The sequence below is a fragment of the Fukomys damarensis genome, unplaced genomic scaffold (genome assembly GCF_012274545.1).
Source record: "Fukomys damarensis isolate Sample0158 unplaced genomic scaffold, DMR_v1.0_HiC HiC_scaffold_16, whole genome shotgun sequence".
NCBI classification, from domain to species: Eukaryota; Metazoa; Chordata; class Mammalia; order Rodentia; family Bathyergidae; genus Fukomys; species Fukomys damarensis.
The window spans coordinates 58,840,642-58,852,689 of NW_022900928.1; positions in this window are offsets into that span (position 1 = coordinate 58,840,642).

Sequence of the window (12,048 nt, forward strand, 5' to 3'; positions counted from 1 at the left end):
GATATTAGACTACATTTTACACTACATGTTGGATCATTTTAGTTAGAAAAGTCACCACCAAAAAAACACAAAAATGCAAAAACACCATTTTGAATTGATTGTGAAAAGGATACTTTTATAGTATTAGAACTGAAAAAAAAAAAAGGCAGGGGTCACCTCATTTGCCCTTGGCTGGGAATATATTCATTAGGTAATCCAAATTTTTCACTACTCTGAACATATATTCAAATAGGTGTGAATGTACTACAAGTATTGATATTGTTGTCTCAAAGGTATTTTAGTAAATTAGTGAATTCATGAGTAGGAAATCTGCAAATAATGATCAGTTATATTTTCTTCAAGTACATACAGAGCTTTTTCAGAGAGATGGTGAAAAAGAGCTATCAGAGGATCTGTATTATAAGGAATACTTTGGATATCTACAACATAAAGTACAAACTAATCTTCCTCCCCCAAAATCCTTAGAACTAAATAATAATGGCAATAATTTAATTTTTAAGTATACATGAATCTAACTTTATCAGATGATGAGTACCAAGGCTGGGAAGTTAGGTGAAGTTATGTAATAGATCTAGAGTTGATCATGTTTGTAACATTCTTGACTTTAAAAGGCTTTCTGTAGACAGAGTTATTGATCCACTGTGCTTATCAGAGGAAGTTACCTATCAAAGAGTTTCCTTAATCCTTCTGAGGCTGGAGATGAGTAGCTATGAGGTTTCTTAGTTTCTAAAGGAGCTGACTCTGATTCCAAGATGTCCTAGGGCCTTTGTCTTGTTAGCCAATGAACAGCTATAGGTCTTGACTAAACTTCCTCAGGAGGCTTTCTGGACCTTATGATGGTTTCACTCACAGCACTGGGAATGTTGGGGTCTGCCTTTGAGGCTTGAACAATGATAATGTGATATGGGACTTGGGCCACCATCTGCAGAACAGCCCAATCTTACTCTCTTGAAAATTGCTATCTTTTGATCAGAGTCCCTAGCTTTCCTTTCTATGTAACACGGCACCTCAGTAATATTTTCTGTTCAGCAAAACTAAAAAACATGGACTGAATGCAATACAGTGAGGTAACATTTACAGTTAGTTGAACGACAACAGGATGATTAATTCCTAAGTACTAACATGAAGGGATGTGTTTCATGATGCTATGGGGCTCTGTTGTTGATGATGTCCTCTCCAATAAACTTGGTGAATATGTGGCTCTACAGATGACACAAATCTAAGAGGGAGAAGGAGGGCCAGGAACTACACTTAAAAATTACAGCCAGGATAGAGGGAATAGAAGGAGGGTAAGGAAGGGTGGATATGATAAAAGCACAATATGTGCATGTGTGGAAATGCTACAGTGAAACCCATTCAGTTATACAATTAATATGTGTCAATAATTATACCAAAACATTTAAAACAATGCTAAACTCAGAGCTGATGTAATATGAGTTATGTATGCCTTATCTGAAATGCTTGAGACCAGAAGTGTTTTAAATTTTGTACTTTTTTTTACATTTTTGGAATATTTGCTCATATATAATAAGATATTTTAGAAGTGGGATACAAGTTTAAGTACAAAATTAATTTGTTTCCTATATTCCTAATAAACACAGCCTGAAGATAATTTTATACAATATTTTTAGTGTAGTTGTATTTTGACTGCAACCTGTTGCATGAGCTTGGGTGTGGAAGCTTCTATTTGTGGTATTATATTTGTGCTCAAAATGTTAAGGATGTTTAATTTGTAAGGAAAGACCTCCACACTTTCAAAAAATAGATTTCGTAGTATGGGAAAGAGAAGACTTGAATAAACAACAATTTACATGCCAAAATCCAGAAGTTGACCAAAAGCTCAGTTTTATCCAAAGATTCTTGTGGCTGGTAAAAATTTAGTGCATTGTTATGCTACACTGATCAAAGTACAACACAAAATGTTTGTTCATATTGCTAATTTGGAAAATACCAAACTATATTAAAATTATTCATTTATTGCATTTCCCACTAGATTGCAAACTTCTTGAATGTAGGGACTATAGGTTATTTACTATTCCCAGGATTTATTTATTTATTTTTCCTCATTGAGTTTATTGGTACATTTTAGGTATACAGTACAGTTACATTCATTATTGGGATCTTGTACCTTTACATGACAGGTCTTAGCTCTCATTTTTTCCCCTTTCCCTGCCCTCTCTTCATCCCCTCTTCTTCTTCTGCTTTACAAACACTTCACATATTCCCAGTATTTAATTCAGTTCTTGGAACATAGTAAAATTTCAAGAAACAATATAGAATGACTGATGAACAATTATGTGTTCAGGCTGTGCTAATTAGATCCTTTATTCCTATCAATACACTTATGAGGAAAGCACTATTATTATTTCTATTTGATTGATGAGGAAACTGAGGCCCCAAAATATGTCCTGTGAAGTGGGGGGCAAAGTACACAAGAACTTCCAAAATGTCAATATAAAAAATTTTGGAATATTCTTTTCTAGGCTGTAAAGATACAAAATGACTTGTCCAAAGTCACACACTTACAAGTGACAGAGCTCAGAGCCTCTTAAGAGCTTAAATTTGCTTGCCTTGTTACAATATTTACAGCATAATAAGCTTCAAGGAGATTTTCTTTCCCTTTTCCATCTTTTCCCTCTCTCCTTCCTTCCCTATCCTTTAAGTAACACATTTATTCTAAAAGTAAAGGCAACAAAAATAATTTTTAAAAGGGAGAAATTCCAGCTAAGAGAAAATAAGAGTAGGTAAATAAGAGAAGCTATAGTAAGGTTAATACACAAAACAAATCCTGTTTCCATAAAATTCTTTGTGACTTCCCAGTTTCATGTTTTTAGCTTTCTTTTCACATTTACTTTTATATTTCTTGTATATATGATGCATATCTCACTTTATCATACATTCCTCACAATTTTTGGGGTGTAACTTCATTTCTTAATAAAAATGTCTTTCTTCTTGATGCAGGGGCCATGACATGTTATCGTTATATACTTTTGGTCTATAACATAATGTTAAATTCACAGTGAATTCTTTATAAACCTCTGTTGAACTTAAAAGACTTTCATTTATTGGGCAATACTCAGTAACTATGCCTGGACTTTCCCCAAATCCTAGTTGCCTTCTTTTTCTGATTTCTTGGGGAGAATTAATCATTTGTCCTCAGTATTCTTTTGGATGTGCATATGTGTGTATGTGAGGTGGGATTCTTTGTGTTTCTATTGTGATACTTTGAACTATGAGTTATATGTCTATTTCTCCCTGTAGATTTTAACTATTTGAGAACACAATTTATTTATGCTTGTATTCCACTCTCAAGTCAATTCCTAGTAAGTATAAAGATTCAATAAACACAGGAAGGAGGGCAGGAAGGAAGGGAGGGGGATTATTTTTTCCTCTGATAGCCATTTATTTGATTGCTGATAATTACCAAAGAGATGGTAGAAGACAAAATTTAAGTGACACTTTGCATCATGAAAGAATCTTAATGAAGGGAAAATAGGAAAAATTACTCGTTATAATGAGGTCCTGAATTTGTGTGTTTTGCTTTTCTGTGTCCCTTTCTAGGAATAATCTAGTAATTAAAGAGTATGGAACCTACTATCTCGGTTCAGATGCTGGCTGTACTACCACACAACTATATGACTTTGGGGAAGACATTTATTTTTCTGTGCCTTGGCATTATCATCTATAAAATGGTGTTACAAAAGCACTTACTTCATGGGATTATAGTGTGAATTAATTAAATATGCACATCTTAGAAAAAGTTTGGAATAACGCCTAATATAAAGAATTATAGAAGTGTTTGCGATTATTATGACCAATTTTTGAAAATCAAATTTCAAGTCTTGTATACAAAGTCCATAATACCAGTTACTACTAAAGGATCAACTGCCCTTTTAGAAGAATTCACACACTCCAGGGTCTTCCTTTCACCCAGGGCACTCTATACTTCCTGGAATAATGCTCGCCACAAAAGCAATGCTCTTAGATAACAATAAGTACCACATCATTACAAAGTCAGGCATTTCTAACCCTTAGAAATACCCTCAAGGAACTTGGTTTAGAATTTTGATGTGCTTGAGAGCACAATTGGTATAAGGCAGGCAAGCATCTAATTAATGAGTGATTTGGACTGTACAGAGGACCCTAGTGATAAGAGGATGGCCCTAGAGAACATCTTGACTTAGCTGAGATATACCTGACAGCTGGACAGAGAGTCTGGCTCTAAGACCTGAATCCAAGTTTACAAATTCCTTAAGTTAAAAATGATGGAAGAGAGGCAAGTGAATTCATGCTACAGTTTTATTCTTATAACACCTTAACTTGGGGATAGTTTTTTGAAGTTTACAAAAACTTTACATTATCTCATTGATTTACCCATGAAAGATAAAGTGCAGATATATTTATTACAATTTCACAGTGTAAACACAAGTATACAAAGGAAGGTGCCAATTCACATAATATCTTCATGTTGTTGCTTTTTAACCCAAATGGAGTGTAGTTTTTCTTAGAGACAAGGAAATATTTTTGAGTCCAGAAATAGAAAAACAGATTAGAAAAGATGGAATTATTGTGATGGCACCAGAAACATGGCTCAAATGTTTGGATTTGGCTGTATAACTCAGTCTGTGTAAAAAGACATGGTAGGGCCAGGGATTTAGCTCAGTGGTTCTGCCGGCTGCCTCGTGAGCACAAAGTCCTGAGTTCAATCCCCAGTACAAAAAAAAAAAGACATGGTAGATACACTCTCCCTAACCCTATGATTTCAACTCTGATTGGAAAGCAAAAGATCCTACCAAAAATGCCCAACCCTGTCTACTGCCTGATCCAGATACTCCCAGTAAGAAGTGCTAATTGAAAGGAAAATAGGGTGATTAATTCAATTCTGTTGAAATCCATCCAACTGAACTTAACCACATGCAGTTAAATATATATTTATTGAGCTCCTTACAATATAAATAATATAAATATGCTAATCCATATGAATGAAAAATGTTTAGGACTGAGAATATAAGTAAAAGGTATTATTCTTGCCTTCAAAGAACTCAAAATTTAATGAGATAGTTTTATATAAAGCTAGTAATAACAGCCATATTGTAGAGGGTTTTATAAGAAACATGAATAAAATGGGCAATGAAAGCACAGAAGAAAGGACAATTATTTCTTATGGGGCCAACTGCCCTAATATATTATTTCATTTAGTTCTATGAAGTCATCAAAGTGGAAACTAACTATCCCTTTTTGAAAGATGAGGTAACTGTGCCTGAGACAAGTTGCCCAGAACTACACAGAAAATAAGTGAATGAGCTTGGACTTGAACTCAGGTGTTCTGAAGACAATGTTGTGGTCTGTCCATCATGTCTCACTGACAATCCTAAACCTTGATTGCATATCTGTAGCCTTCCAATATAGGGCTCCTAAAACTTTATATAGTGTATAGAAAGGCAAATATCTGTGCTTAGATGGGTCCGCACCTACCTTGATGCTACTCATGGCAGGAACTAAAACATATCAGTGCTGTCTTGAAGATGGGTTATAAGAAAGGCCATAGTACATGAGCCACAAGAAGCCAAGCTGTGTGACCCACCATTAGCACTGTGCAACCCCCACCCTGGACTCTAAGAAGCTGAGCTGCGTGGGCATCTGCAGCATCCCCTCCCTCACCTGTCTCTGGCCTCTGGGCTGCACTAGTACCTGGATCCAAACCACAGAGGCACAGGGGATCATAAAAGCCATTGCCCTGGGCTCTAGAAGATAGAGCAGAAGTGATCAACAGAAAGAGGGCCTCTCTGAGTGTCCTTGATGAAAATTGAAGTCCATTGGAAAAGTGAAGAAAATCTCAGCAATAAAGTCACACCAGACCACCATAGTTGGTAAGTTGGAGGGATCAACACTTCCCATTGAAATCTGGACTATCGTCAGGGGAAGAGCAGCTGGAACATGAAGTAGAACCTTGCAGAGTTCAACCCAGCAGGAGGTCAGGGAGCTCAGCTTGTGACTTGCAGTCAGAAATCAGCCCTAATCTAATTGGACTGTTGTTGGCTTGCTGGGACTAATTGATTTAGATATGCATCCTGCTGCCCACATTGTATATTGTGACAGCAGAGATATACCCTGAAGGAGACCCTTTTTAAAAATATAATTTAATTTTTTGTTAATTTTTCTCTTATTTTTGATTTTTAAAATGTATTTTTCTTCTTTTTCTGTTTTTCTCCCCCCCTCTTGTTCTTCATTTCTCTTCCTTTTTGTTACTGTTCTTGTTCTAATTTGGATTTCTTTTTTCTTTCCTTCTTTTTCCTCCTCTCAGTTGTTATTAGTTTGAAAGGAAAGTGAACACAGTTTCTAACTTCCTTATTGCTATTAGTTTGTTCCATTCTTGTCTTATTCTTTTGTTCTGACTTTTTCTCTTGTCTTCAACAGTTTCCCAGAGTTTTCCTGATCTTCTTGTGTCTTCTGGCCTCACTTCTAACCTTTCCCTACCCTTCTACCTATCTATTCCTCCCTCTCCAACTCCAACTCCTCGTTCCCAAAGGATGAAGTTGCTATATTGAAGAGTTTATTCACTATAGACATATTTTTGGAATGGTCCTCAATTTTGATTTAATTCACAGGATTAAAGGTGATAGATTAATAACTACCATAAATTGTCATTTTCTAAGATGTGCATGATTCTATTGTTGTTGCTGATTGTATCACTTGGGCTAAGGTGTTGTGATTGATCAAATCAGTTGTCCTTTCTGGTTTACTGAAAACTAGATTGCCTGAGTCAGTACAGACTCAAAACCTAAAGACCAGCTATATCTGGGAGACACCTCTGAGAAGCAATCATTCTATAAGGGTTCTAAATGCAAGCAACAAAGATATGATAAGCTTATTGAAGTATCAACCCAGGAATTGAACCAAAAACAGCACCACCAACAAAAATAGAAATAAGAAGTCACATAAACAAGACACAAACCCAGACTTCCTGCTCACCAAAGGCAAATTCTATGGAAAATGAGGTGGAAAAGTCTGATAATCAACCACCCGGAAACCCTGAACTGATAGCACAGGAAGTAACAAAACAAATAAATGAGGCTCTAGAAATATTGAAAACAGAAATAATTTCCCAGATAACTACAGAGATGGTGAGCAGAATGAATGACATAATTAGAGACTCTAGAACAGAAACATGAAAACATAGATGAGCATAGGACCATAATGAAAGCCATTAATGCCCAGCATAGGAAAAAAATGGAAACCATGAATGCCCAACATAGGAAAGAAATGGAATCAATGAAACAGATTCAAGCAGATATCCAGGAGATTAAAAACTATTGAAAGTATTTACAGCAGAGTGAGACAATGTGAAGAAAGAATATCAGACATAGCGGACAGGATTGTGGTCAGTGACCATGAAAAGACAGATTTCTTGGCTTTTGTTTTGTTTAGAGACAGCCTGACAGATCCTCCCCATAATAAAGGCTTGCTGTAATCCTAGTCTGGTCTTCGATTTTGGCCTTTTTTACCTGACATATCTGGTGCCAAGTCCTGGGAGGTAGGCAGTTGATTAAGTGACAGTCCCCCACAGGCTGAGGTCAATTGGGCTTTTGGTCACCTCCTCTGGACCACATCTGCCAAGCTAGGACTTCATATGGGCCTTCTGCCTTTGCTGTTGTTGACAATACACATCCACACCAGTCACTGATTACAGGATGAGTAGGCAGTTTAGTGTCCCTCTACTCATATCCTCTGTCTCATTCTTGTTTTATCCCTCCAGGGATTTCTTGGAAATCCAAGCACTTGGTCAGAGAAACCTTCTCAGGCCACTTGGACCTGGACCATGCCCCTGGGGAATGCCCCATCAGCCCAACTCCTCTTGTTCTCCCCTTCCAGGGACTGACTCAGAGAGTATCAAAAGAGAGGAAGATGTTCCTCTCTTTTGACCTCCTCCTAGGGAGTTAGCTCCTCCTCACCTGCCCTAACATGGACACCCAACAATCCAAAATCCCCTCCCTCAAAGCCTCTTGGCTGCCTCCTGGCACAACTTCATTCCCTTGGATTGTTGGGACCCTACTTTAAGTGAAAATGACTCATTTTTTTATTGCAATCAAGTTTGACCTCAGTATAAACTAGACAATGAATCTCAATGACTGGAAAATGGCACTCTCGATTTTAATATATTACACGATTTGCACAACTTTTGTGAATGCAGTGGTGAATGGTCAGAAATCCCCTGAATACAATCCTTCTTCTACCTATGCTCTCACTGCTCCCTCTGTCAAACCTGTTTGCCCTCTCAGGTACTTCTAGCCTAAATTCCATCCTCCACTCTTCCCAACTCCCACCTTTGCTCTGGCCGATCACTCACCACTCACACCTCCCCCACCCTGTAACCCATCCAGCTCTTCCATTTCCTCACATGCTTCTTCACTTCTGCCATCTTGTGACCCTTTCTCACCTCCACCATCTTGTGACTCTTCCTCACCTCCACCAACTTGTGACCCTTCCTCATCTCTGCCATCTTGTGTCTCTCCACCACACATCTGCTCTCTCCCTGCTTCTCCAGCCCCCTCTCAAACAGGAGAGTGAGTTAACCACTTTTCTGCTTGTTCTTCCTTCCCCAGCTTCCTTGGAAGAGAGAAGAAAGCAAGACTAAAAAAAAAAATCCTCTCCTGGCCCTGCTATTTACATAGCAACTTGTTTGGCAGGCTACATTACCAAAAAAATTCCACTGGGCCCTATTGTTTTCTACATAAATATTAAAAAATAAAATAGAAGTTTTTAAAATAATTAAAAGAAAATGTATTGCTTAAGATTGGAGCTCAAAGACCAAATGCTAGGTTACAGCCCAGTCCTGGCTACAGACTGCTTGCTCCATAGTAAAATCAGCTGTGATGTCCTGCCAGACAGGAAAATCTTAAAAAACCAACAAAAAACCAAATTATAAATTCTGGCTAATTGACAAATGTACCTTTCATCTTCACCTTAAATAATGTTTGATTAGTGTTTGGTTTCTGGATGTTTAATTGATGTATTTAAAACATTTCTTTTACTTTGCAAATTCTTAAATTATAATTATAGATTAACCAGACCTTCTCTCTACTTTCTGCTTACAGACTTCTGACAATAATTATAACACAAGATTATGCTACTGTTATAAAGCACTTTTACTCCTCTGATTCTAATCACAAGAAATCTGTTAATTGACCTGCAAAAGTTTTGACTAAATTAAAAGAGATGTTATAATTCAATTGGTGAAATATATTTGAGTGCACTCTAGTTTCATAAATTGTCTTATATGTTTTTCTCTGTGCATCATATTGTTTGTGTTTGTCCAGTTATATTTTTGATAAATGTTATGAATGGTATGCCTTCCTTTTCTCCCAGGTTGCTAGCTGATCAAAATAATGTAAAATATTAATTTTGATTATAACACATATTGCTGTCTACATTCAATAACTCAAAAAGTATATATATATACATATATATGTGTGTGTGTGTGTGTATATATATGTTTTATCAATTACAAATACATTGTTTTACAGATTAAATAAAAAATTGTCAGGATAATTAAATATAAACTTTAAGGTTTGGATAGACTCATGTTGGTGAATAAAGAAGCAGCTGCTCAGAAAAACTTATTTTGTTCTTTGTTCACTAATGGTAGCCCCAATAATTTTCATAGCCTTATGGGAAGATGTATCACTAAATATGTTGTTATAAAATGTTTACATTGGATATCATCAAAGGGTTGAGTTCCAAATATGTTATTGTGATATGTTTATAGTGGTCATCTTTAAAATATAGTATTTCCTATGGAAAAACAAGGAGTTATTTAAAAAGATCCTTTTGGTACCAAGCTACATTATGGACAAAAGGTTCCATATAATTATAATAATTATTATTACTATTTTTCTGGTGTGCAAAATATAATCATGTTTTCTGACAATACAAGTCTTCCAACATATTGTTTATGACAATAACCTTTTGATCCAGGTATGTGCCTTCTCTTCTGTTCCACCTACTTATGATTACAGGTACATTTGTAGGCCCAAACACTTTCCTTAGATGGCATCCTATCAAAAGATAATAACTTAAGTAAGTTTCCTGTTTTTTCTTTAAAATGTATTTTTGGAGGGGAATAAATACATTTAATGATGGCCATTTTATACTAAGATACATGTCTAAGTTTGTTGCAAAGATAATGTCATCATGATTGTCATGCTAAAACACTATAGTTATGTGTGGCCCCTGATTCTGGTTTTTTTTTTTTTTTCCTATGGGAAAACAACTACTGGAACAACCATGATTGATAAAAATAACAGCCCTCTCATTATATTTTAGATTCCACAGTGCTTGCTATCAAGATAAAAGTTATGATAGGTAAGCTCCTACTGTACTACTGATGTCACTGATCTTCTCTTCTGGGTGGTCAACCACCAAAGTGAAGAGACCAACAATAAATGTAACTGGACTAAGAAGACCACCAGTATTTTGGACCTGGCCCTCCAAGATCATCAAAGATCCAAGTTATGAAGGAACTTTTTCTACAACACCTTACATCTTTAGTAAGTCACCCAATCTCCTGAGCAGGTAGATTGCTGGACACCGGAGAACAAATGTAATGTGAGCTAAAGGAGTATCACTAAAAAAAATCTCCTACTCTTCCACTGAAAGCAACTTGGTCAAGCAAGGCCATGACCCATTCTGATGGCTGACACTGACAGAGGAGCTGAGAGGATCTGTGCATGGTTCCAAAATAATGCCTAAAGAGACTTAATGGATCTTGACAGATAGCAAGTGGTTCATATTTATTAACACAGGTCTCACTTTAACTTGGTCTTAAACAGCAGAAAAGAATAACCAAAGGAAGCAGTTAATGAATAGTCAAAAGGGATAGAGACACTTTTGAGGCTCATCACTCCACCTCCTTATAAAGGAATAGCAGTTCTACATGGAAAATTCATAGCAGTTGAATCCCACACTAGGAAAACAGAGTGAGCTCAAATAACCTAATGATGAATCTTAGGCTCCTAGAAAAAGAAGAATGAAGCTGGGCATGGTGGCTCACACCTGTAATCCCAGCACTTGGGAGGCTGAGACAGGAGGATCACTGTGAGTTTGAGACCAGCCTGGGCTACATAGTGAGTTCCAGGTCAGTATCAGCTACGTAGTGAGACCCTGTCTCAAAGAAAAAAAAAAAAAAGAATGAAAAAGAAAAAGAATGAGAAAAAGCCAATGGTCATATAAGGTAGGAAATTATAAATACCAGAGAGCAGAAATCAATGCAATGGAAACCAAGTGAATGATACAAAAAAAAAAAATCAATGAATGGAAGAGTTGGTTTTTCAAAAGAATAAATAAAATCAAACCCTTACCCAACCTTATCAAAAAAATAAAGGAAAGAAAAGGTTAGATACATGCAATTAGGAATGAAAAAGGAATTCAGAACAGATCCAGCAGAAATCCAGATGATCCTCAATACCTACTTTGAGAACATGTACTCTAATAAAATGGAAAACACTGAAGAAATGGACAAATTTCTCTATAATTATGAATTACCAAAATTGAACAAGGAAGATAAAAGCATTCTAAACACCCAATTACAATCAGTGAAATTGAAAACATAATTAAAATTTACCAACTAAGGAAAGCCCAGGTCCTAATGACTTCACTGCTGAAATCTACAAGACATTTAGAGAAGAATTTTGGCCACTACTCTTTAAACTTTTCAATGAAATTGCAAGGGAAGCAATACTTCCAAATTCATTTCTAGAAGAAAGTGTACTCTGATTCCAAAGCCAGGGAAAGACACAACCAAAAAAGAGAACTACAAGCCAATCTCCTTAATGAACATAGATGCTAAAATCCTCAATAAGATACTGGCAAACAGAATACAGAGGGTCATCAAGAAGATCATACACCCTGACCATGTTGGATTTATTCCAGGGATGCAAGGATGGTTCAACATATGTAAATCAATAAATGTAATACAGTATATTAACAGAGCCAAGGACAAAAACCATATGATCATCTCAATAGATGCAGGAAAAGCATTTGATAAAATAC